Source organism: Rhinolophus sinicus, chromosome 14, assembly GCF_057876585.1.
Source record: "Rhinolophus sinicus isolate RSI-liver-muscle chromosome 14, RSI-T2T, whole genome shotgun sequence".
In the NCBI taxonomy this organism is placed as follows: Eukaryota; Metazoa; Chordata; class Mammalia; order Chiroptera; family Rhinolophidae; genus Rhinolophus; species Rhinolophus sinicus.
The window spans coordinates 76,935,400-76,961,200 of record NC_142514.1 but is presented as its reverse complement, the minus strand read 5'-3'; the positions used below and the strand labels follow the sequence as shown (position 1 = coordinate 76,961,200).

The following is a 25,801-nucleotide window of genomic DNA, read 5'->3' as shown; positions in this document are numbered from 1 at the left end:
GTCAACCTATTTCTACACTGCAGCCAGGGTGATATTTAAATAAAGGTCTGGTAATGTCAAATTGCTTTAAGAGGCTTCCCATGGTCTTTCAGTTCAACTCCTAAGCTTACAAAGGCCTTCTAATCATTTTATCAAATTCCTTCACTCTAATCTCAAAGCACTCTCCTTCAGAATCCAGTCCTATTGGATTCTGTAAATTCCTTAAATCCTTGGCTCCATAGTAGAATTAGCTAGGGACATTTAAAAATATCAGTGACCCAATTTAACAGCTGTGGGATGGGGTGTGAATCAGAATACCTGAAGGGCTTGTTAAAACCACCAGGTAACACTGGTGCTGTTGGTGTGGAGACCACACTTGGCAATCATTGCTCTAGATTAGCCTAAGTTTGGGCTCCAGCTAGGTGTTTCTATAGCACCGGTGCATCTCTTAACACACGTTTTATTATTATCACTTTTAAAAAAATTGTCTTTCCTGCTAGAAAGGAAAGATAATCTTTGTGAGATCAGGCACCCTGGCTTTCTTGTTTATCTTTGTCTCCTTAGGGTCTAGCACTGTGCCTTGCACATAATAAGGATTTATTTAATGTTTGTTGAATGAATACATTAAAAGCTATGTTTGAGTAAGAAGGTGGTATTTAGATTACCTGTGAATCAATGATAGCAATAACAATATAAAGAATAAGACTAGAGTTTGCCCTCTGTAACTACCTTTAACTTGTTTCAGCTTTGTTTTTGGTTAACCATTCAAAATCTTATTGAGGGCATTCATTATATGTGCCTTGAAGTGTTTCTATGCTCTAATTCTCCTTCTCATCACTAGTACTACCCTTAACATATCTAAAGAAGCAACAAGTGAATATATTTTGGCTAATTGTGGTAGAAGACAATTCCATGAAAATCTGACACTTATTTGTTGTGTGTACATGTTTGTGCTAACATGTTTGTGTGTGTGGTGGTATATATTTTAGAAATGTCTTGGAGTAGAAGAGAATCAAATAAGACTAGAAGTTGTGCATGGTGTAGAGCTCCATTGCCAAAAAATGTAATTCTTTAGAACTGACCAAGCAGAGACTTCCCTTAGTCCTGATAAGATTGTTATAGAAATTATATTTTGGGGGATGTTCTGAAATGGATTAAAATCCTTTTATTGCCTGCATACTATCTTGAATTTTCTATTTCCTGAGTGAAAGATAAATATAAATCAGAATTTGTATTTACAAAATATTCTGTGCTTATTTTCTTACCACTCACTGAATATTTCTATATGAAACATAGTCCTAGAAATGAAAGACACACTTTTTGTCCTCATTCATATTTTAGTATGAGTACATGCAAGTCCCCTTCCCAGACAAATGCAGATCTGTTGTATTGCATTTTATTAAGGTTATTAGACCAGAGGTGGGGAGCTTAATGCAGGTTGTCTCTTATCTGTGGGTCATACCTAGGGGGACATGCTGACACATAGACTTATTTAAAAAACTGCCAGCTAACGAAGTTTATTGGACTGTTCAATACTTGGGGATTCATGGATGAGATTCAGCCACATCATACACGCTGGAAAATGTGCAAACTTTTGTCTTTATGTATATATGTGAATCTCCTGAAGGGAGAGCTCATAGTTTTGTCATATTCCCCAAACGGTCTATGATTTCCTAAGGATTAGAACCATTGCTGTAATGTGTACACTGATGGAGGAGGACAATGAGTTGATAAAGAAATGATCCTGTGGTTAGAGTTGCTGTTGGCATTTCCTATAAATACAGACGTAGTCTGTGGTAGATGATATATTAAAAAGTCTTTTACAATCAAGCCATAACTTTGCATATTATTAGAGGGTCTCAGTAAAGAGAGTTGGGTTGAATTATTTTTGTAAGTACAGAATTGAAGGAAAACATCTTTCTGTGTAAGGTCTGGGTTTTGTATAGCACCCTCCTATTGAGATACCCATGGTAATATCACTACAGCCGCCATGACTACTGCTTCAGTGAATTCTACTATAAGTTAATTAATTTGTGCTTAGTATGTGCCAGAGGCTTTCTGTATATTTTTCTGATTTTCACAACAATTATGCATGGCAGTTATTATCTGTATTTTGTAAGTGAGGAGACCAAGGTTCAGAGAAGCCAGGAAACTGACTGTAGATGAGACAGCTTCTATTCAGTGGAGCCAAGATTTGAGCCCAGCATTGGCAGATTCAAAAGTCTGTGCTCTGTGTGTAGCATGCTGCTGATTGACTTTACGGTAATGTAGTTTAATCAAGGTGTTTCTGATTTCAAATAACTGAAATCAATTTGCACTAGCTTTAACAAAAATTTGTTATAAGGATGAGGAATGTCTTGAGGAGCTCAAAGATAGGAATGCAGGTGGCTTTTGGAAGGAACGGTAACTGAGAACAGGAAAACCACCATTCTCTTTCTCTGACTCTCATTTTACCTCCTCTCTTGCACACTGGCTTTATTGTTCTCTCTTTGGCTTTTTCTGGGGCTCATATAGATGATGGAATATAGCTGCTGCTTCAACCAAGCAGAGATTAGCTTTCCCTAAATCCCAATTCCAGATTTTTGGTAGAAAATTTGACTGGCTCTGTTTCAGACAAACATGCATTCTGGGTCCAATCAGCTTTAGCCAAGGAAGCAGAATTACATCATCCAAACATGGCTGCCATGGAATTTGGAGGCACCGTCCTTTACTGGTAGGATGTCCGACTGTTGTCTTTTCTTATTCATCTGGTTTGACTACAGCCCATCCTGGGTACTCTAATTGTTACACAGAGATGTCTAAGAATTCCACGTCAGGTTTGACCCATGATTATAGCTCTTTGAAGAGAAAACAAACTAGGACAGACTTGGCCAATATGTTGTCATGTCCGTGATTTTCTCCTTTTGAGATACATCATCAATGTCCCCCCCCAATCTTCTTATAGCTCAATTGCCTACACACACACACACGTTAAGTATTTGCTCAGAAGAGGCCGCCTGTGTCCTTGGACCTCAACTTTTGCCTTGGGTCATAGTAGCAGCAACTCCACTGACTCTCTCTCTCTCTTTTTTTTTTTTTAAACTTTTATTTAAATGTGTTTTTTCAGAACCCATCAGCTCCAAGTCAAGTAGTTGTTTCAATCTAGTTGTGGAAGGCACAGCTCAGAGTGGCCCATGTGGGGATTGAACCGGCAACCTTGTTGTTAGGAGCACCATGCTCTAACCAATTGAGCTAACCAGCCGCCCCTCCACTGACTCTCTTTGCTCATATAAAGTGAAAAAGACCCTCCCTGTATCTGTTGTCCTTCCTGTCTCTTTATGATAATGTTGAGAGTCCTTTCCCCAAGAGCGTGTATCCAGAAGTGGGCCCAGTTACAGTTACTCTTGATGGGCATAATGGGAAGAATAAATTCATGTATAGCTCTTAGGAACAAATGATGGTCACCAACTTCTTTCTCAGTTGAAGCAGCTTCTACAGAAGGAGGTCAAAAGCTCAGCACCCAGTTATATACATGTACACTTTCTGTGTTCTCCTGTAGCTGAAAAGAGAAAGAAACTCAAGGAGAAAGACTTACAGTTACATTTATTTTTGTAGGTGACCCAAACTTACAAACATTTAGTGTTCCGAAAGTTTGTTCAATCGTTTAGAATGTGGAACTCATTTTACTATGGAAATAATATTATACTTGCTAGTTTAGGTTTCTAGCCAAACTGCAAATCATCATTCGGTCTACAACATAGCTGAAATGGTAATTATAATCTTGAAATTTCCTTGCCTTTAAAATTGGAGTCTGGACTCTTCTTGTCTTCTGTGGTTCTTTCCCCTAGATTAGCCTGCAGTAAATGAAGAATGAATTTTACAGCATTCCCTGTTTGTTTAGCTGAATCCCTATACCCATCTCCCTGGGGTGAGGCCCCATGACTGCACAGAAGTCCAGCGAGGTACCAGGAAGGTGTGTACTAGCCTCCAGCCGCATGGAGGAATGTAATTGTAGCATGCCTTTGTGGGGCCCTTGCATATGTGGCTTTAGTCGATGACTTCGTCCCCCTTTCTGACTTGGACCCAGACAACTTTACATTCACAGCAAACAGATGAGCAAGGTTGAAACAGGATCTTGTACTAAAATAGCCTTTGAGTTACTCTCTTTGACTGGTCACTCTTCCCGGAAACGTGCCCCTTCCTTCTTGAGGAAGGCCAGTGCTGAGAACTAATGTGTTCAGACTTGTTGGACTCTCTTCCCAATGTGTGTTTTATATTTTTCTTTTTGGTCAAGATTAGGCTTTCGCTAAGAGAGGAATAGTGTCTAATTTGTTTTGGCATAACACCTGGCCGTTTGCCCTAAGTCGATGTTTAAAAATAGAATTAAAAGTTTTGTATCAACTTTCTATTTTTGTCCTTCTTCCAAAAAAGGTCCTGATGTGAAAACAAGGGGAGCTTGATTTCACCTATAAGTTTATTTTAGGAAGCAAGGGTGCTCTAGCAGAAAGTCACTTGACTTGGTTATTAGGTTCTAGGCCATGTTGTGCCAGTAACTGCCTGTTTGATCTCAGGAAAGACAGTTCATTTTTCAGTGTTCAGTTTTTCATCTGTAGAGGGGAATAATAAAACTTCAACTGAAAGGTTTTTGTGAGTATTCAATGAGGTGATGTTTGTGACAGCACTGAAATGAGGTAGCATTGCTATAGTAACGTGGTTTCGAATACTTTTCAGAGGTTAGAACTATCTTTCCTCTATAACGAAATAATTGATGAGCAAGGAGTAGTTCACTTAAAGATTTATTTATTGTAAACCTAGACTATTGTGCAATGCATTTTATTCAATCCTTGCTGAATAAGGGTAATAATATTCACGCCTTCGTCATTTCATCCTCCATTTGATTTTTTTATATTGTCACCTTTATTGTAATTCGTAAATACATCAGAACTAGATATCTTTGACAGAAGACACCTAGGTTCTCATGGGTCTCTCCTTTCTGTCCTTTCAGTGTTAATTTAATTAAGACAATTTTTCACCTCATAGGCATTCTCAAAGGGTCTTTGGGCCTCCTAGGTCCAAGGACAATACTGTCTTAATAGGGCTGCCCGTGCTCAGTGCCTTCTGCAATTCCTTATGTATTCTAGTGGGTCACTTGGCCAATGGAACATTCCAATACTCTGCTGGTGAAGGTTCTGTGCTACGCCCGAGAATTTACAGTTCTTTCCTCCTGTTGCCTTTTGATTTACTCTGAAGGGCAGTTACTTATCTTCCAAAAATAGTATTATCACTTTACCAACTCTCCCTGCCTAATAAAGGAGCCCAAAGCATTGTTAACTGCCAAGAAGTCATGTCACTCTTCTCTCTTCAAATGAAGTTATTTGGAATTTTGCATGAAAGCAAATGACAGGTTTGCAGAGCAGAAGCCTAACCCCCTTGGTTTGATTTTTTGGATGCAGTATAAAATGAAGCATAGCATAATCTGGGGCATGGTGTGGGATCACAGTGCCTCCATCCCACTCACATGAGGCATTTACTGTCATCATTCTTTTTGGTAAGAGGCATATATTATCAAAGGAACACCTCGAGCAATCTGAACTGTTGAACTGATAGAATCAGCACAAACTGGACAGCCGCCCACGCCAGTTTACAGCATTCTTTTGAGGATAATAGTATCTGAATTCTGCTTTCTTACCTCCAGTTTTTGTACCCATAGGTAGATATTGCAAAATCTATGTTGTCCAAGTTCCTATGGGAGTATGTATAAAAATTGCAGGCTGAAAAGAATGGCTTTTTTCCCCCCCAGAATGTAAGTAACAACATGTAATAATTTCGGACACTTTGAACAGTTTTGTCTCTTGGTCAAAAAGGATACTCTTTTGGATTGGTGATTTTCCAGATAACCACTGAGGAGGAGCCATCAGCCTATGTGTAGTGTGGGAAAGGAAGACAGGTGCTCGTAAGGATCCCTAATCCCTGTAGAATCGCCTAGGGACCTTGCAGCAAAGTTTCTATCCTTTGTTTTGATTTGTTCTCACTCTTACCTGGGAAGGTGAATGAGTCTCTCCCCCTCACCCCATTTTTCAGGTCTCATATAACTGAACTAATGTTTAGCAGAGCAATTATAAATACTCCTTCTGTCTTTAGATAAAATCTGAACGTTTTAATATATCATTAATGAGCCTTGGGTTTAAGAAAGCACTGGATATTAATAATAATTAGGAATAAAGTTAGAGTTGACTTTCTCTGATTCTCTTTTGCTTTCATCATAGCTTGAAAAGGTTCATAAATGAGTAGTTGTAAAGTTTTTTCCTCCTTTTTAATACAATGTCTTGGTTGGAGAAATTTTGTTTTCTGCCACTGACAAAACTTACCTGTTATCCATCTCTCTACCTTTGCTCATGCAGTTCCTTTTGCTGAGCCTTCCTCCCTGTTGGCTTCACACAATTCTACCTGTTCAATGCTCCCTGTCCTGCAGGGTGGGGTTCACAACACTGCCTTCCTGGATCCGGTGGTACAGAATTGCTCTGACTTACTTTCATGTCTGTCTTTTCCTACACCACTTAAAATCTTATGTTTTATTTACCTTTGTATTCTCAGCACTGAATAAAGAACCTGGTAGATAACACGAGCTTAATGACTGTTTGCGGAATGAAGGAATGAGTGCTGTAACAGGGTAAGAGCATAAAGGAGGAAGACCAGAGGAGGCCATCTAAACGTATCATCGCAGAGAAAGAAAGTAGAAGGGGAGGTCCCAGAAAAGATATACCTTCAGTGACATTTTGGGGAATGAGCAGCTATTCGTCAGATGAATGGGGAAGAATGACCTGGGCAAATGGGGAACCAGAGGAATTTATCAATGAGAAATTTGGATGCCTGAAAATAGTTTAGTATGGCTGGAACTTAGATACAAAACAAAAAGGGAAGAAGATTAATCTAAAAAGGTAAGCAGGTTATATGTTTCTTTGAATTTTGTGCCAGTTAAAAAGTCACTTAGGTTATTAGCCAGAATAACCTCTGTGATATCCTGCTCAAGTATATAATGCCAGGTAGGGTTAAATTTCATGAGGTCATTTGATTAGATGAGTTACTCAATTAATTTTTATGTAACAATTATTTCAAAGTGAATATATGTGTATATTTTTCTGTGTTTAAAACAAAAAGTTTTCTGAAATCACAATCTGAAATCTTAGAAGTTTTAGGGGATTCTTGTTTACAGGATCTAATTTAACCCTAAATGGTCTGCATCTTGAGTCAACTTTATAGCCAAATCTTTGTTTTAATGAGCCTTCTCTGGTATATTAGTTACTAACCATTTAAAAATGTGATGCTTACAGAGTTTGTAATTAGATAAACTTAGATTCTTTTATAATGACTACTTTTGTGAAGATTAAAAGAGAGAATGTATGCAAAATGCTTAGTACCAAGTACTGTGCCTGGCATACAGTAGGGGCTCAAGAATATAATCTGTTTCTTCCTTAAACTCACCAAACCTGAGGAAGCTTCTGCTCTATCTCGATGAACTTTCAGGAGAAACTTTAAGAAAACAACATCCTGCCTCCACATGTATCTTTGCTGAGATGTCTGCTAATTCTTTTGTAAGAGTTTGGAATTTCCTTGGTGATTTTAAACAAGATTTCCTCTCTTAAATGTGATCATTGTATGAGTCTTAGGTCACAAGTCTGATCTGATTGGAGCACAGAATCTTCAAAGCCTGGGATTTGGTGGGACTAAATATTTTAGCAGTTACTTGCATTTAAAAATAGTTCTAGCCCCCTTTCATCTCAAGGTTTCAGTGAATCACATACTGAGGCACTCTTGACATGCAAGACAAATGCTTTTCTCTTGGATTTGTAGGTGGGCAGTAGGTTTGCCTCATGCAAAACAGGAACTGAGATGCCAGGTTGGAAAATGAAAACTTAAACTGGTGTTTGCTGAACACTATTTAGTAGTATTATATGGCTTTGATTTGTTTTGATTAAATTCCAAGATGATACAGTCATCCGGCTGTTAAAAATAATTAATTGCCTTGTTTTCTACTTAGAGGTATAATGGCTCCAGATTTGCAAGTTAGAATGCATGTTGCAGTGGGGCACTGATTCATGAGCATAGCAGCTTTAGGTGAGCTTTAGGAGAGCACAGCAGGTTACCTGATCACATCACCAAGACACCTTTCAGGGAACATTCCTTTGGAGATGTGCAATTTTCCAAACCCCAATTACTGGAAATAATAGAATTGTTAACCTACTTGGCCAAAAACAAATCAAAACTGTAACAAATATAAAAAAATAGAGATTAAAAAAAAATCACGCTCCCTAAACATAATCCAATTAAATTAGAAATCAATATTAAAAATATGACCACAAAAACAACATCTTGGAAATTAAGAAACACTCTCTCACATAAACCTTTGATTAAAGAGCAAATCAAAGATAATGATAGGTTTTTTAGAAAGCAATAAAAGTTTATACCCAGATCTTTAGGGTATGGCATATACCCAAACCTTACTCAGAGGGAAATTTATAACAGTAAACATTTTATTTTTATTCATGAAGAAAAGACCATCAAACCACCTGCCCCTCCATGACAAGCAAATGATAAAATTCAAGTTGGAATTAATGGAATAGAAAAAAAAAGTAAAAAGACTAAATTAAACAAAAAAACTGGAAAAAGTAAAAATATACAAGATTAGGAATAAGGAAATAGGACAATAGAAACAGGAGAGTTGGAAAGAATTAAACAGCTATACATACAGACTAGGGGCAAAACTCTATAGAAACAAATTTGGAAATACGGAAGAAATGGACAATTTCGTAAGTAAAATATAAATTATCAATATTGACTCACGTAGGAAATTCAAACAGATCAATTACTATGGAAGTCCCAGTTTGTGCCTGTTGTTGTGTCCCATTTGACATTGGTTCTAGACTTTTTTTCATTTTTAAGGAAGTATTATTTTAAAATGCACTAACATAAGATAGGATAGTAGTCTTTCCCTTTATAATATCAGGTTTTAGTATGTTCTCCTCTAATAGTGAGTTGCAAAAAGTGTTTTTACTTTAACACATGCTGAGTATAACCCTGTGTTTTTTTCCCCAGTTCTCTTCAAATACTAGTTAATATACACCTCTCTTTAAAGAACAGCATGCCAAGCACTTGCTGATAAAATAAAAAATAAAATAAAATAAAATAAAATAAAATAAAATAAAATAAAATAAGGTGGTGGAGAAGTATTTGATGCTGCCAGTGGCTTGGTATTCCAGGCAGTTCTGTCATGGCCCTCACTGTGGCCTGCAACAAGCACAAAGCTGCCAGGCTGACTGTTGGAGAGGTCAGCTGGAAGAGTGGGAAGTCTGAATGCTCTTGGTACAGTAGTTTTGTCATTTTTGCATAGTGTGAATTTGTAGTTATTTTATCATTTAATAACTTTAAAATTTATTTTGGAATAATCTTTGGCAGAAAATGAGCTAAAGAAGTATAAAGTTTAATAAAAAATTGAGTACTGAATTTCTATTTCTCGAGAAAGATGGTGATGAAAGTGTCACTCACATATCTACTGAAGCAGCATCAATATCTATTTCAAAAGTTTGTAATTATTTTAAGAATACTTTGCCCAAAGACCATCATTTAACATACAACTGCAGAATGTCATTACATTTCATTCAGTGACGCATGACTTTTCATTTAGATCGAATGACTCTTTAAATCTATTTCACCCATTTTCAATTTTAAGTTTTCTTATATGTATATGAAAAGTGAAGTAGTAGCTGTTAATCTGTTGGCTCCATTAGCAGAAGAGAAATTAGCACATAGATTATCCTAGTTTTGTATAAATATTACCAGATTCTCTAGATAGAAATTCAGTTGAATTTTTTTACCTGGATAGTTTAATTATTTTCATCTAATTCATGGAATCAAAGTAAAACTTTTATAACTATTTTTCTACTGAAATTTAGATATTTAATATTATGAATTATATTTCAAATTTGTTTAAAAAGTTTATCATCAAAAATAAAACTGTTTTCTTTAAATAGGTTTATTGAGGTATTTTTTACATACCACGTATTTTACCCATTCAAGTGTTCAGTTGGAAGACTTGGTAAATTTATATAGTCATTCAACCATCACTACCATTCAATTTTAGAACACTTCTATCACCCCCAAAAGTTATTTGTTGCCCCTTTGTGGTCAATCCCCACTTTTACGTCCAGCCCCAGGCAACCACTAAAAGTGACTGATTTCTTTCAAACAAACTGCAAGAGAAATAGAAATAATTGCCAAATTTCACAAGTATTTGTCTGCATACACTAAGTATAGTTGACCTATACTTTTGGGATGAAGCTGATGTTAAATATAAAAAATCCTTCAGCATGCAGTATGTATTTTCTCTTTGCAGTCCATTATCCATCAGATTTTAGAAGTGCTTTGCATCTTTGAAGAGCTATTTTGTAAATCAGTGCCTATTGATAGCAGTGACCATTTTTTGCAAAAGAGTCCTCTAAAATAAGTCAGACAGAGAAAGACAAATACCATATGATCTCACTTATATGTGGAATCTAAAGAAAATAATAAATAAATGAACTAATCAGAAACAGTTTCAGAGACATAGAGGGAAAATTGAGGGTTGCTTGATGGGCGGGGTGGGGTGGAGATAAGGGGGAAGGTGAAGGGATTAGAAAGCACAGTCAGTAACCACAAAATTGCTATGGGGTTACAAAAATTAATTTGGGGAATGTAATCAATAATGTTGTAAAGATTTTATAGGGTATCCGATGGACACTTGTCTCGTTAGGGAGACCACTTCAGGGAAGATGTAGGTGCCTGATCACTGCACTGTACACCTGAAGCTGAAGCTGAACAATAATGAATGTCAACTACAAGTTTGTATGTGTGTGTGTGTGTGTGTGTGTGTGTATATAGTATGTGTGTGTGTGTGTATATAGTATGTGTGTGTGTGTATATAGTATGTGTGTGTGTGTGTATATATATTATATATATATATATATATATATATATATATATATATATATATATATATATATATAATGGATATAGTTACAAGAAGTGGAGTACAGCATTAGGAATAGAGACCGTGGAAATGTAATAATGGCTCTGTGCGATGTCAGAGGGGTAGTGGATGGCGGGAGGGGGGTTGACACAGTGTGAGGGATATAATGATAAATGTTTATTACATTGTTTTGTACACCTGAAACTAATAAAAAAAAGGTTAATCATTAATATTACTAAAAAAGAAAAAAAGAAAAAAGAGTCCTCTAAATTTGGGTTGTATTTTGTTTGAAATCAAGTGGAAATTTTTAATGAAAGGATTCAGTTAATGGAGAAAGCAAAATATTCAGCTTTTGAAGTTTCATAAATTGCAGTTATTGAAAACAAAGCTTACAAACAGGAAGGCACTTGAACTTATAAGGTGTAGGAACTGAGCAAAATAATTAAGAATGTAAACACAGTATAAAGGATTTAAATTTGAAATTTTATAGTTGCACTTGAAACATCTGACTGATGGCAAGAATCTTTTGATGGAAATATTGTTTTTAATAGGATAAATTTGTATTTTCTACTAGAATTCAAAATGGATTGACTTTTAGGGGGCCTATGATTTCAAGGTATCTAACTTTGGTGAAATGGTAAAAACAATCATGAGTAGATAATTTATTTGATGAGTCTTTGTATAGATGTTTCTCAAAGAAAGGTATTACAAGCAAAAATAGTGTATTAAAATACTTTGGTTTAAATACTCATATATTTCAATATAAAATATACTTTATTTAGAGTTAAGAATATACTGCATTTAGTAGAATTTTCTCTGAGCTTGCTAAGTATTTGAGCACTGAAGAGAGTGTATCTTCTCAGTTAGAAATATTATGGTCTACAGAAAAGAGTGAATCGAAGGGGTCAATAATTTCAAATTAACTATGAAATGTATATTTGAAGAAGATTGAAGGAATTTTTAAAAAATAAACTAAGATCATACTAAAAATATAAAAATAAAAATAGCAATGACTCAATATTAGTGACAAACTGATTAAAGTATTTGAATGTGTGCCAAGAATATTTTTTCTTGCCATGTTTTTAATATTAAGATAAATCAATATAAAGTTAAAAAAATGCTTTAAAAAATGCAAACGTTTTATTTTTTAAAACGATTTTTAATTGAACTATTTTCTTAGTTCACCAATATAATAAAACCAATTATTTTGTCAATGAATGTAAAATTTAAAAATTACATGATTTTAATTGTTTATTAGCATCTTCTTTTGTTCTCAAAGTGTCCTGATTTGAATGAGAAATTTTATGGTCATTGTGTATTTAAGAGTCAGTTAATTGCAAATGTTATTTAAACTTTTGTAGATCACAGGAAAAAAATAAGTACCTCTTCAATTCACCTTATGAAGCCAGCATATCTTTAATATCAGTATAAGACAAATATGATCAGGAAGGTATTGTCTATTCCAGGAATGAAAATTTTGTTGAATATCAGGAAGTCCAGCTACCTAATCCATGGTATCAAAATTTAAAAGATAAGTAACATGATCACATCAGTACTTGCCAAGAAGCCATTTGATATAAAGTTCAGTACTACTCCTAATAAAACTCTGCAATGAGGAGGAATAGCAGAAAACGACTTAGCTATAATAAAGACCATTTGTGAAAAGCTAACAACAAGCTTCATTATAAATGGTGTAATACTAAAACCAATTAAAGAAGGATCTAGATTAGAGTGCCTATGACCAGCATTTTTATTTATCATTATCTTTAATGTTCTATAACATGCAATAAGACAACAAATTATATTGCTGATATATATATATTGGAATAGAAGAGATAAAAAGATATCTTTCTTGTTGTTGCTGAAATGACTGTGTATATACACCCTCAAACATGAGACTAAATTAAAAAAAAAATCCACTCTATAGAATTAATAAAATATTTGGGGAGATAGCTGGATGCCTGATAAATGTAAAATTGAAAGCTTTTTTTAAATTTAACCAAAGCAATAAACACTAAGAAATGAAGGAATTATTTCCTTAGATAATAAAACCATAAAAATATACATAATATATAAATTTCCTGCAGTTCAAACATAGAATAGCAACATGGGTATTAAAAAATTGTATAACATAATCATAAAGTTTTATATTGATAAAGAAATACCCTATAATACCCAAGGAAAGCATGATAAATAAGAATACTATAAAATCACTATAATCAAGATAGTATTGGCCTAGCAGTCATTAAATAGATCATTGGAACAGAGTAGATTCAGAAATAGATCATTCAGAATAGGTAATTGAACATACAAAAAACTTAGTATTTGACACGTTACACTCTAATTCAATGGAAAAATCCTGGGTTACTTAATATATTGTTCTGTTATAGGTAGTTCCCTACCTAGATGAAATATATCATCATCATAAAATATAACTACTCACCATTTAAAGGTAGTTCCTTGGTGACTTAAAGACAAATTAAAAATAAAGCAATTAACATCTTAAACAAGACTGTCCAGGAAAGCACACAAGTACAATCTGAAGCTTGGGAAACCTTTTTAATCAAGAATGTAAACCCCAGGGTGTGGCTGGATGGCTCAGTTGGTTAGGGCGTGAGCTCTTTCCCCCCCCCCCCCATTTTCTGCCCCCCCCCCCCCCCCCCGTTCAAGCCATTGTTTCTCAGTCTAGTTGTGTAGGACACAGCTCCCTGGCCCATGCTGGTATTAGGAGCCTTGCGCTGCCTCCCAGCTTGAGGCAGTTGGTCGCCAGTCATTGGTCGGCTGTTCACAGCAGCTCTCACTGGCTGCTGGCTGCTCAAGCTGGCTGCTGGCCACTCACGGCAAAGGCGCGAGCTCTTAACAGGGTTGCTGGTTTGATTCCCACATGGGCCAGTTAGCTGCACCCTCCACAACCAAGTTGAAGACAATGAGCTGCTGCTGAGCTGCCAGAGGGGCGGCCGGATGGCTCAGTTGGTTAGATCGTGAGCTCTCAACAAGGTTGTGGGTTCAATTCCCACATGGGATGGTGGGCTGCGCCCCTGCAACTAAGATTGAAAACAGTGACTGGACTTAGAGCTGAGCTGTGCCCTCCACAACTAGATTAAAGGACAACAACTGATGGGTCCTGGAAAAACACACTGTTCCCCAGTATTCCCCAATAAAAATTTAAAAATAAAAAAAAAGAATGTAAACCCCAGAAACTATGTAAGAAAAGGAAGGGATATCTAATATGTACAATCAAAAAACATTTTATGGAAATAGTAACATAAAAATAAACCAGTAGACATCAGCTATGTGTGGAAAAAGTATTTGTAAAATATATTGTAGGCCAAGTGTTAATATTTATAATTTATAAAGAGCTCTTATAAATAGGAAAAATATAAACTATTCTGAAGCAAAATGGACAAAGAATACAAGTTCTGACAATTAAGTTTACGAACTTTGTTGCAACGATGTTGCTAACCTTTTTTTTTTTACATCAGAGGGATTATTCATTATGAATTAGTACCAACTGGACAAATAGTTAACCAAGTTTACTATTTGGAAGTGCTCAAAAGGCTGAGTGAAAAAGTTAGGCGAAATGACCTGAACTTTTCGCCAACAATTCATGGCTCTTCCATCACGATGATGTACCAGCTCACACGGCACTGTCTGGGAAGGAGGTTGTAGCCAGTGAACAAATAACTGTATTGGAACACCCTCCCTACTCACCTGATCTGGCCCCCAATGGCTTCTGTCTTTCCTCGAAGATAAAGGAAATATTGAAAGGAAGACATTTTGATGACATTCAGGACCTCAAGGGTAATATGATGACAGCTCTGATGGCCATTCTAGAAAAAGAGTTCCAAAATTTCTTTGAAGGGTGGACTAGGCACTGGCATCCGTACATAGCTCCCCAAGGGGAGTACTTCAAAGGTGACCATAATGATATTCAGCAATGAGGTATATAGCACTTATTCTAGGATGAGTTCGTGAACTTAATTGTCATACCTCATATGAATAGACAATTCACAGAGCTAAGATAAATGGTGTGTGTGTGTGTGTGTGTGTGTGTGTGTGTGTGTGTGTTAGCATACACCAGTATAATCAAGAACACTGAGAAAAATGCTTAGAAGATACCATATGCTGTTAACTTTGGTACATGGGTGAGTGAGGGGCCACTGTGAGTAGAAAGTGAAAAAAAAATTATGTTACTGTTCTCACAGACTACTCAGGGAGATAGACGTGTAGAGTGCTGCATAGGTACCAGAGCTGAAGCATAAAGAAAGAGCTGAATTAGAGGAGAAAGGAAAGTCCTGTGTATCTGAGTAGAGAGGACTCTGGGCAGGAACTTATTTTCTTCAGTACTGGCCATATGAGATCATTAATTACTTGCAGCTAGTGTGACACAGTGACTTCCATGAGAAGTAGAGTTGTGAGGGTCAGGCATAGTATGAGTTTAATGGTTATTGTGAGGCCCTTGGAAAAAGGCACTTTGCAAAGACATATCACAAGGCTGCAATTACTGCTTATTTAAGTGGATCTTCATATATTTAATCTTCTTATGATTCCCCTCCAGGGCCCAAGGGCAATGAGAAGGTTCCACTTAAGGAACACTGCTTTGTAAGGGATCTCTCTGAGGTCCCATTTTGTTGGTGATGCAAGCATTGCTGCACAGAGTCTATGGTTTTTGTTACAGTGGTCAATACCTAGCCAGTCCCTGTGGTGCTCCTTGTGGGTGCCATCCTGTGGCATGTGCTGTGGGGAGTGATACTGAACCAAACCCTCTGGAGACATTCTGAAGAGGATATGCAGGACTTCAGATGAAAGTGGTAGATGTGGGAGGGAAATAGACTTTCCCTATGTAGGTGTATTTTGTTTTTCTCTTGTAGAGTGCCGAATAGGGTCCCTCTCTTTCAAGGTACCTGCTTTTCCCCATCCAACATTCATCTCGCCCTGGGTTCCATGCCCTTAATTTTGGTTTCTTTGATCTGTTGCAGATGATAGTGTTTGTTGGTTCTCTCTGGCTCTTGGCTTCACTGGGGACTTGATGATTCACTATTCTGCAGGAAGAGGGATGAGAAGGGTGAAAGGGAGAGCGCAGGAAAAGAAGGGAATCTGCCATCCATGATATGGAGAAAACAAGTTTTTAATGGGCCTTTAAACTTTAAACTAAAGTTCCACTGGAAAATTAACATTCCCACCTATGAGTAATTTGGCCCCTGTAGAGTGGTATCTTAATTTGAAGAATGAAGTTCCTCATAATTTAAGCCAGGAAATAGTTTGACTTTTATTTCAGCTGAGTCCTTTGTATCCTGTAGAGTATGGATGTACAGCACAGAGTCCTTCATGTCCTATAAGCCAATTAATGCATTGTCTGGGATGATGACTTATGAGAACATTGTTTGGGGGGATTTTTTTTTTTTTCACTGGTTGATACACAGGAATTTGGAGGAGATGGTAATAATATTAGTAGAAGAGTTAATGCAAACTTTGCAAACATAAGGATTCTCAGTATTATTTCATCTGACTTTCTAGTGGAGAATCTTAATTCAGGGCTAATGTAGTCATTCTTTCCAGAGTTAGGTGATGAACAGAGTGCTGAATTCCATTTTCTCATCGGGCCCGTAACCCCAGCTTGCTACCGTGTTTCCCCGAAAATAAGACCAGATGTTATATTAATTTTTGCTCCAAAAGACGCATTAGGGCTTATGTTCAGGGGATGTCATCCTGAAAAATCATGCTAGGGCTTATTTTCCGGTTAGGTCGTATTTTCAGGGAAACATAGTAGTGGTGGTATATTTCGGACATTAAGAGTCTTGAACAACTGAATCCTTTGGAATCTTGCTCTCTTGTTCAGCTCTCTATCTTGGATCGTGGTGGGTTCTCATGTGGCATAATCACAATGGCAGTTTGAGATTACAGCCAAGCGCTGCTTAATGATGGGGATTCATTCTGAGGATGGGTCTTTAGGCAATTTAGTGGTTGGGCAAGCATCACAGAGTGCACTTACACAAATCTAGATGGTACAGCCTACTGCACACCCAAGCTATATGGTGTAGCCTATTGCTCCCAGGCTACAAGCCTGTACAGCATGTTACTGTTAAAAAACAACAGTAGATTAAATCAAGCACAAGAGACAATGATACAATCAAGAGATGCGATAAACACCAGAGGTATGCAGCTGCTGTCTGCGTAACCGTAACGTGGCACACTCTCTTACAGCAAACTTTTTTTTTTTTAATAAGCAAAAAGAGTATACTCTAAAGTAACAATAAGAAGTATAGCATAGTAAATACATAAACCAATATCATAGTCGTTTATGGTTATTATCCAGTACTATGTATTGTGCATATTGTACGTGTTATACTTTTATACGAGTGGCAGTGCAGTAGGTTTGTTTACACCAGCACCATCACAAATGTGAGAAACGTGTTGCTCTATGATGTTACAATGGCCACGGTGTCACAAGGTGGTAGGAATATTTCAGCTCCATTATAATCTGATGAGACCACTGTCACACATGCGATCTGTTGTTGACCTAAAAGTCTTATGCAGCTCATGCCCATATTCTGGTCAGGTTTTTCTTGTTGGGGCCCAGCTGGTTTTGACTTGTTCTGTGAAATGTTGAGATGCTCTTGTATGTATGAAACAGAACCAAATGACATGCCCCAGCTTTTTGAAAACTTTTGTTCTCAAGTCTGAGGTAACTGGATGATCATTTCTGGGTCATATTTTGACATTTCAGTAGTTTGACTTCCATCCCAGCCTAAGCATATCTGGCATAGTTTCTATCACATTATTTTATAATGTTCTTAGTCTCATTGTGTCTTACTCTTAGTTCTATACTCAACACCCTCAATAAAAGTTGAATTAAATGTATAAGATGAGCACCATTAGATGCAATAGAAAAAACGCAAATGAAATTGTGGCTGTTTGGAAATGAGAAATCACCATATTGTCAGTGGCAGAACGCCATGACCCTTGCCTTAAATCTTTTCCTGTGGAGAAAGAATTGCACCTATTGCAGAAGCTGGTTTCCCAATACTTGCGTTCTTTCATCTGATTTTTTCAAACTGAACAAATCATTAAAAAAAATTCAATGTTTTAACACAAGATATAACTAAGATGTTACGTCTAAGGTATGTGTTACTAACTTACATATTAAGGTAGATTAGAAGAATAATTTCAATAACACAGGAATGAGTCTTGATGTTTATTTATAATAAAGATAGTTATTTTCCAAAGAAGAAATTCCACTTGTTGATTGTTATGTAGGACTACAGTGCATTTTATAGTATATATCTATTAACTATTATATATTACATACTATTGCATATATTATTATATAAGTATTTTACACATAAATATCTAGTAATCTAGTAATTTTATTTCTACATGGTTTTGCCTCATATGCACGGAAAACTAAGTATGCTTTGGATTTATTTTGGTTTTGCTTTATATAACTTTAGGTATATTAGAAGTTAATACAATTCCTACAGTTTGGATTACTTACCATTCATGTCAAGATTTTGTTTGCCTTTGCTTTAGGAAGGTCTGTAATTCTGATTAGGAACTGATTCTCTATTATGATGAAGGTCAACATGACTGCAATCTCTGGTGAACATTTTGTAGTATTATGTCTATTTTTGCTAAAAAGATAGAAAACACTTTTGTAGATTATAGTGGCTGGATTTTACTTCTCAGTCTGAGGTATCAAATGTTACATTTATTTTTGCAGTCTAAAAGAAGCAGCTCCTTCTTAGGTTTACTTGAGGATTCATTCCTCTTTTATTTACCCTTTAAATACTGGTGTTCCTTTGGGTTCTCTTTTCGGATTCCTTTCTTCTCGCTTTCCTTTTGCCTTTCTTCTTAGATGAGTAACCCCGACTGAGCTCCTATTGTGACAGGGCCATGTTGTATAGTGAGCAGGTTGTGTACTGCACAGTTCCAGCAGTAACAGTCACTGCCCCACCCCCAAGACTCAGATAGTGCCCCATCCCCAAGACTCAGGTAGTGCCACTCAGGCCCTGTGCTAGCTCCTTCACAACCTCTCATTTGCCCTCACAACATCCTATGAGATGAAGATCATCATTCCTATTTTATAGATGAGAAAACTGAGTTTCGAGTATGTTAAAACTTGTTTAAACTTACATAATAGCGAGTGGGTGATAGAGTTTGTATGGGTCCAAAGCCTCTGATTCTCTCAACAGTCTGCCACCTATTGTGGATAATCTCAGCTCTTGGTCATCTGATCTATGGTACTGTGTTTCCCCGAAAATAAGACCTAGCCAGACAATCAGCTCTAATTCGTCTTTTGGAGTAAAAATTAACGTAAGACCTGGTCTTATTTTACTATAATATAAGACCGGGTCTTTGTAACATGATATGATATGATATATGATATGATACAATATAATATACTACCGGGTCTTACTTAATAAAAAGTGTAGCATAGTAAATACATAAACCAATAACATAGTCGTTTGTTGTCATTATCCAGTAGTATGTATTGTGCATATCGTACGTGTTATACTTTTATACGACTGGCAGTGAAGTAGGTTTGTTTACACCAGCATCATCACAAATGTGAGGAACGTGTTGCTCCAAAAGACGCATTAGAGCTGACTGTCTGGCTAGGTCTTATTTTCGGGGAAACAGTAATTCCTAAAAGACTTTCCACCCCAAATCTCTCTCTGTTGCCAGCCTGCTAGACAAATATTCCTGTATATCCCACAGGCACCTCAGATTCTGCGGGATTAAAATGGAATCATCATCGTTTTCTTTACGACTTTATTCCCAGTCTAAGTTAGTGGCACCAACAGCCTGGGCTCTTCTCTCTCCCTTATCCCCTACATCCAATCAGATAGCCAGTCCTAACAATTCTGTTTCTGAAATCTCTCTCCATTTGTTCCCTTCTTTTTCATGCCACTTGTCACTACTATTAGTTCAGACCCTCCTGCTTTTATTCTGAATGCATCCACTCTGTCTGAATTATGATAAGTCACCTAAAGTCTCCCATCTCTAGGTCTTGCACTGACTGTTCCTCTGACTGTTTCACCTTTTTCCCCCTTCCCCAACTGGCTACTTAAAGACTCAGATTTAAGTCGCTTTCCAGGGATGCCTTCCTTGATTCTTTTCATCAACCTCTTTCCTTCAGTTAAATGATTTTTCTCCGTGATCCTGTGGCATATCATGTGTAAGTCTATCATATCACTCATCATAGGACCCTGAGAACTGATTTGCTTGTCTGACTCCTTCCTTGGCCTGAGAGCTTTTCGAGGATAGGGATCACATCCAACTTATCTTTGTCTTCCTAACATCTAGCAGCTTTTCTGGGAGAAGATCACTACATGATTGAAGGAATGAATGAATGCGCACAGTGGACTCATTAGGCAGATCTGAAAGAACTGGTCACATGGTACTATAGTGTTTTACATGTTTATTTAGTCCTACTAAAATTTGAGTGCAATTTTTATAAACTTGCATGGTTGAAAATAATGCCGATGTTTTTTAATTATATAATATATATATATATATATATTTTTCCCCCTGCCATTTACAACAACAGGCAGCATGATTATTGCTTAACCCATGTTTTCATTCATATTGGCAGCAGCTTCTTCCCTTATCCTGTTGATAAGAGATTATAACTCAATTGCATGGTAATTTAAAAAGTGCACTCTGTGTTGAACTTTGGGTTAAGGTGCCAAACTTTTGTATCAACACTAATGAATAAACTAACCCCTTAGAAGGTGCTTTGTTTATCTTTCCTTTTTCCTGTCCATCATCAGTGGTCACTACACCGAGAAAATACCTTGAGGTTGATTATCTTAGAATCTCAGCTACTGCTAAATTTGAAGTTAGACATCTGGGGTGGTTTTCATTCACATGTACCTTTTTCATCTAATACAGATTTAGGTCTCGTTCCAGCTCTGTCCTATCTGGCTTTAGCCAACTACTTAAATCTCCCTGGACATCAGTTTCCTCATCTTTAAAATTAAGCATTTGGACTAAACTAGCTAGGAGAACTTTCAAACTCAAATATCCTCTGATTCTATTACTTTGGGTCCCCACTGTGAGTTCTCTTACTCTCTTACCTCTCTTGTCCGCCTTCCCTTCCTCCCCCGCCTGCCTGTCCTACCAACATAGACATAGATACGCTATCTGCATTCTTCAGTCCTTGGCTTTGACCCGAAGGTTTTCTTCTACACGGAGAGCTGAGGAGCAGTTTGCTTGTGTGCTGTTCCTTCACTGGCACACTCGTATCTTCCACAAAAGGTTTGTGAGTCCCTTCCTTTTAAAGAGCACATCCTGATTGAAGTTGCAAAAGTAGAGTGAGGTTGCAGAGTGAGCACAGAAAGATTCTTGTATTAGAGTAAGGCCATTTCTAAATTGCAACAGATTTGGAACTGTGATTGTGACCTCTGAGGGGTGTAGGGAGTGAGGAGGTATATACTCTGTTGTCAGTATCACACAGATGAAGTATCTAAGGTTTGGAGGGTCCCCCAAAGCTTCCAGATGACTTTGTTATATTTTCTTTAATTGAGAGTAGAACCTGCTAGGTTCCTAAGTGTTCCCCACATAATTTGTTGACAGAACACTTCAAGTAAATCATCATTTCATAAAGGTTTACCTGTATTTTTATGAGGTAAACTAAGACTCTCCTGATTTTATTTGCCTGTCTTCTAATTTTATCACTAGGCACAAAAGAATTTAAGTCAGGTACAAGGCGTTTTTGATGAGATGTGCATGGGAAGTGTTTCTATAAAACAGTTTTTCTGGCAAGGTGGAAGACATGTCTGGGCTGTTGGAAGTAGAAGGAAAAAATTTAAAGAGCTGGGAAGGAGGGAGACAAAAGTGCCCTGGGAGGACATGTGCAGAGAAGCACGTGTATGTCAAGAGGTGACCTGTGCCTGTCTGGGCAGAATGAAGGGCACTAGGGGCTGCCCTGGATTTCTGCAGCAGCCGTCCCACAAGGACAAGAGAGAGGTCCTGTCAAGGGGAGTCAGCGCAGGGCTGAATTGCTCCGGAGCTCTGACGCCCGGTTCCGGCAGGGTTAAGACCATCACCTGCAGTTAAAAGTGCGACCCAAATGGGAAGTAGGAAGTGCCGCGCCTGAGCTTCCTGTATAAATAAACACGCGGCTCCCGGCGCTGCAGCTGGCGAGCTGCGTCCTAAGCTCTGCAAGGATCCGGGGCACCGCAGCAGCTTCCCAAGGCAGGAGGCGGTTGGTATAGTTCCTCCTCCTCCTCCCGCCCAATAGGTGTGGGAGCCGGAGTGCTGTTAAAATCCAGCAGAGTGCAAAACTGTCAGTCGCAGAGTACCGAGGAAGAGGGAATGAAACAGCTCCTCCTCGGAGTGGGAGCGCGCGCGGGAGGCTGTTGAGAAGCCCGGCGCCGGCGGCCCCAGGCGGCCGGAGGAACGTAGCTCTCTGGCCAGGTAGGTTTAGCGAGCGTTTTAAACGCTGCAGGCACTGCGAGGCGGGAGTAGTGTTGGACTAAGAAAAGAAGGAAAAGGATAGGAAACGGATACCACGGTTTTAGCTTTATTTTCTACCTCTAGTGCTTCAACCATACAGAACTGAATTCATTCTGAATGCCTTAAACACCTGTTAACTTTTAAAAATAGATGTCTTTGTAAAGGTAAAAAGAAACTAGTTTCATTTCTACTAAAAAACTCTACAGAATGTATTGTAAAATTCAAGGTTGAATCAAACCTCCCAGTGTCTTAAGGGGAGACGGAAAGTTGGCATAACCTCAGATGTTTACCTTCTGTTTCTTGGAAATGCACAGCAATGTGTTGACATACATAGATATGAATAAGATGCTATATTATCCATGAGATCTTGGCCATACATTATACTGATGATTTTGTCAGGTAATTGCTGATAGCAATGAAACTCTGATCTTATACTGCTATCGTCAAATTTAAGTTAAAATGAAACTGATTCCTGCTGTTTCAGCACAGAAAAGGTATTCTGAGCTTACCGCTTCCAGGGTACCTTTTACTTTTCTTATTCGTTTGAGGGATTCTGCTCTAAGTCTAGTCCTGATACATATACTGCTCACCTTCAGGTTTCTCTGAAGGTGAAATGAATTCTCCTTTCTGGGAAAGTGTTCTCTGTCTCCATGCTTCCACTACAGCCTCTCACTTTATTGCTTCCTGCCCCACGTGTATCTTATCAAAACATTAGCTGGGGCTCCCAGTTAGGACTATCCAGTGTTCTTCTAACTTGGCATTTCTGGATGTTTATTTGAACATTGCCAGGTATGAATTAAATAAAAATGTATCTAACATTTTTGAAGCCGCGCATTGAAGTTGTCTAAGCAGAAGCAAAGTAATGAACTTTGAGATGACTCAGTTTTTAGGGTGTGGGTAAGAGGCAGAAGGAACCCAGCCAGTCTTCACAGAGGTGCTGGCTAATTAAAGTATCTGGCTGCTACAGCTTTCACTGAGATGAGCCTCTTGATTCCGGTTCTTCTTCACATCTAATTACTCTGCTGGTTCCTTCTCCTTACTCTGTCCTCCCTTCCCAGTCCTAGTCCATTTCTGGGGTTCCTTAAGTATTTCTGAAACTATCTGGGGAGAAAAAGAAAGATAGCTATAGCAGATCCACAGAGCCACTTGGAGAGAATTGTATTAGGAAATCCAAGGTCTCATTTCCCCCCAACTCCTGCCTTACTCTTACACACCTGTGACTGGTGTCATATTCTTTGTGGTGGGCATAAACTGAGAAAAATAGAAAAGAAAAAAAACTAATTGAAACTGTAAATATGTATAGAGAATATAAAAACGATGTTGAGTCTCAGAAGCAGATTGCTTGGCTTTTTATTTAAAACAAACAAACAAAAACAAAAACCCAACCAAAAAACCCCCAAACCAATCACTCTAGATAACTTGCTTCTACACAACTGTGCTGGAAGTGAGCTTTGAGTGTGGTCAAACATTGTCCATTTACCCAGAGTTTTACAAATATTTATAGTCGTCTATGCCAAATATCTTTGTGTTGAGCCCCAAGAACATTCTCAGCATTCAAAGTCCCATTGTCATGAATGGTTTCAGTTCATTGGCAATTAAAGGCAGCCAGGCTTCCAAACTCGGTCAGTTTAAGACATGTCTTTCTTTCTTTCTTTTTTTTTTTTTTTAAATAATAATTAGTTTTTGGGTCTCCCAGATTATGAACCAAGTTTTCAGAGTCAAACTCAATAGCAGAGAGAAAAGTTATGCTCTACCTAGAAAGAAAAAGCGTATTTTATCTATATAGCAAGACAATTTAGCTTCTTGGAAACTCTCTTTTCAATATATGAATACATTTAATCTGAGAAAGTATATTTAAATTTTCCTTTTTGAAAAGTAGTTTCAGTATTTTCGATATGTAGAAACGTTTACAAGAACGCCAGAATCATTTCTCTGTAATGTTTCTGCTCATTCTGGCTTGTGTGTGGCCCCTGGCCTTGCTAACGACATTACTTTCTTGTTAAGTGAGGTTCTTAGTGTTTGAAATAGCCAGTTTGAGGTAGAGGTCAGGAATCATGCTGAACCCAGATGTTGATGGAGGAACAAAGTCCAAACAGTTTTGGGACTAAACTTACTTTATGCAACTGATTATTTTGGATATGGGAAAGGGGCCAAACTGCCTCACAAGTTACACTTTCCACTTTGAGCTGTGCGGAATAGGTATCTGCAGCACATTCTCCTGAGTACTAAGATTTTTTTTTTTCAGGGATGCCTGATTTAATTTACAGAAGTTCCTTAGCTACAGCAAATTATCAATATTTTCAGCATTTGAACTGGTGGAAGTGAACATACTAGATGAGAACCAGGCCTTTACTATTTCCCTCTTCTATGTACAGTCAGAGAAGTTATCCACTGTAGTATTGAGTGATTATTGTTTGCCAGGTATACGCTAGGTGCTGAGGATATAAAGATGTGTAAGACGTGGGTGAACTCTGTCCCCTGAAGGAATTCACATAAGCTTGGAAGTGACTTTGAACTAGAGTGGTAGTTCTTAATTCATGTTGTTTTTCTGAGCGAGAAAAATACTTTGATGTTTGTCGTCTTGACCATGGTTTCCCTGATGTCACCTGAGCATTCAGTAACTTGAAGAGTCATAACAGCATCTAAGTTAATTTTTTAAATTATTTTAATTTTAATTTGTTTTTTCACCTTTGATGTATGTGGGAGGTCTTATACTAATGTTTTATTTTTATTAACTTTGGCATTTGGTATTTACTTGGTCAGTGAGTACTTCTAAACCCAGTGCATACTGTAGTAGTTATTAAAAAATGGAAGACAATACATTAAAGAGAATTAAAGTGACGAGTGCTTTTGCAACGTGGAATGAGAATCTTCTCATCCATGATCGATCCCTTCCTTGAATTGAAAACACAACAACCTAAGTGAAATGCACTTCTCTCACACATATTCATAGTGGGAGATACTTCTGATCACATGGCTTGTAGTATCTATTAAAGAACATAGTTGGAAAGCCATGTCTCATTGGTTTCTAATTCTTCTGCAGTCATGAGTTTGAGTCCCAGACCTTTAGTCAACTGGTTCTTTATCTTTCTTGGGAAGATAGTACAGGACATCTCATTTCTCTCTTTGCTGGACTTGTGGCTGAACCCACAAACTGTCCTGTGTGTGATTACATGAAACTATCTCTTGACAACATCCTCAGCTAGCTTCCTCTTTATAAGTGGGGACTGGGCTTAATCACCTCTACAGCCCTAGCGCTTAACATCTGTGGAATTCAGTTCTTTGGGGGTTGACTTTGTTTCCTGCATTATTGGTTCCTTAAGAAATTGATATGGCAAAGATGTGCAAAAATACACACCATGCACCTTACGTGTAGAATGG

The 25,801-nt window shown here is 37.6% G+C and overlaps 1 protein-coding gene across 5 annotated transcripts in view; it reads left to right on the top strand.

The window, feature by feature from the left end:
- Window positions 1-25,801, top strand: part of RNF144B (ring finger protein 144B) — a 168,719-nt gene that overhangs the window by 70,763 nt on the left and 72,155 nt on the right. Inside the window, exon 1 of one of the 5 annotated variants that reach the window (XM_074335177.2) lies at window positions 22,077-22,381. The exons of 3 other annotated variants lie outside the window; for them this stretch is intronic. The gene's annotated coding sequence lies outside the window, so the exon portion shown is untranslated. Of the gene's footprint in view, window positions 1-22,076; window positions 22,382-25,801 lie in introns of those variants that run through there. One more of the 5 variants, XM_019734275.3, reaches the window with a different exon arrangement.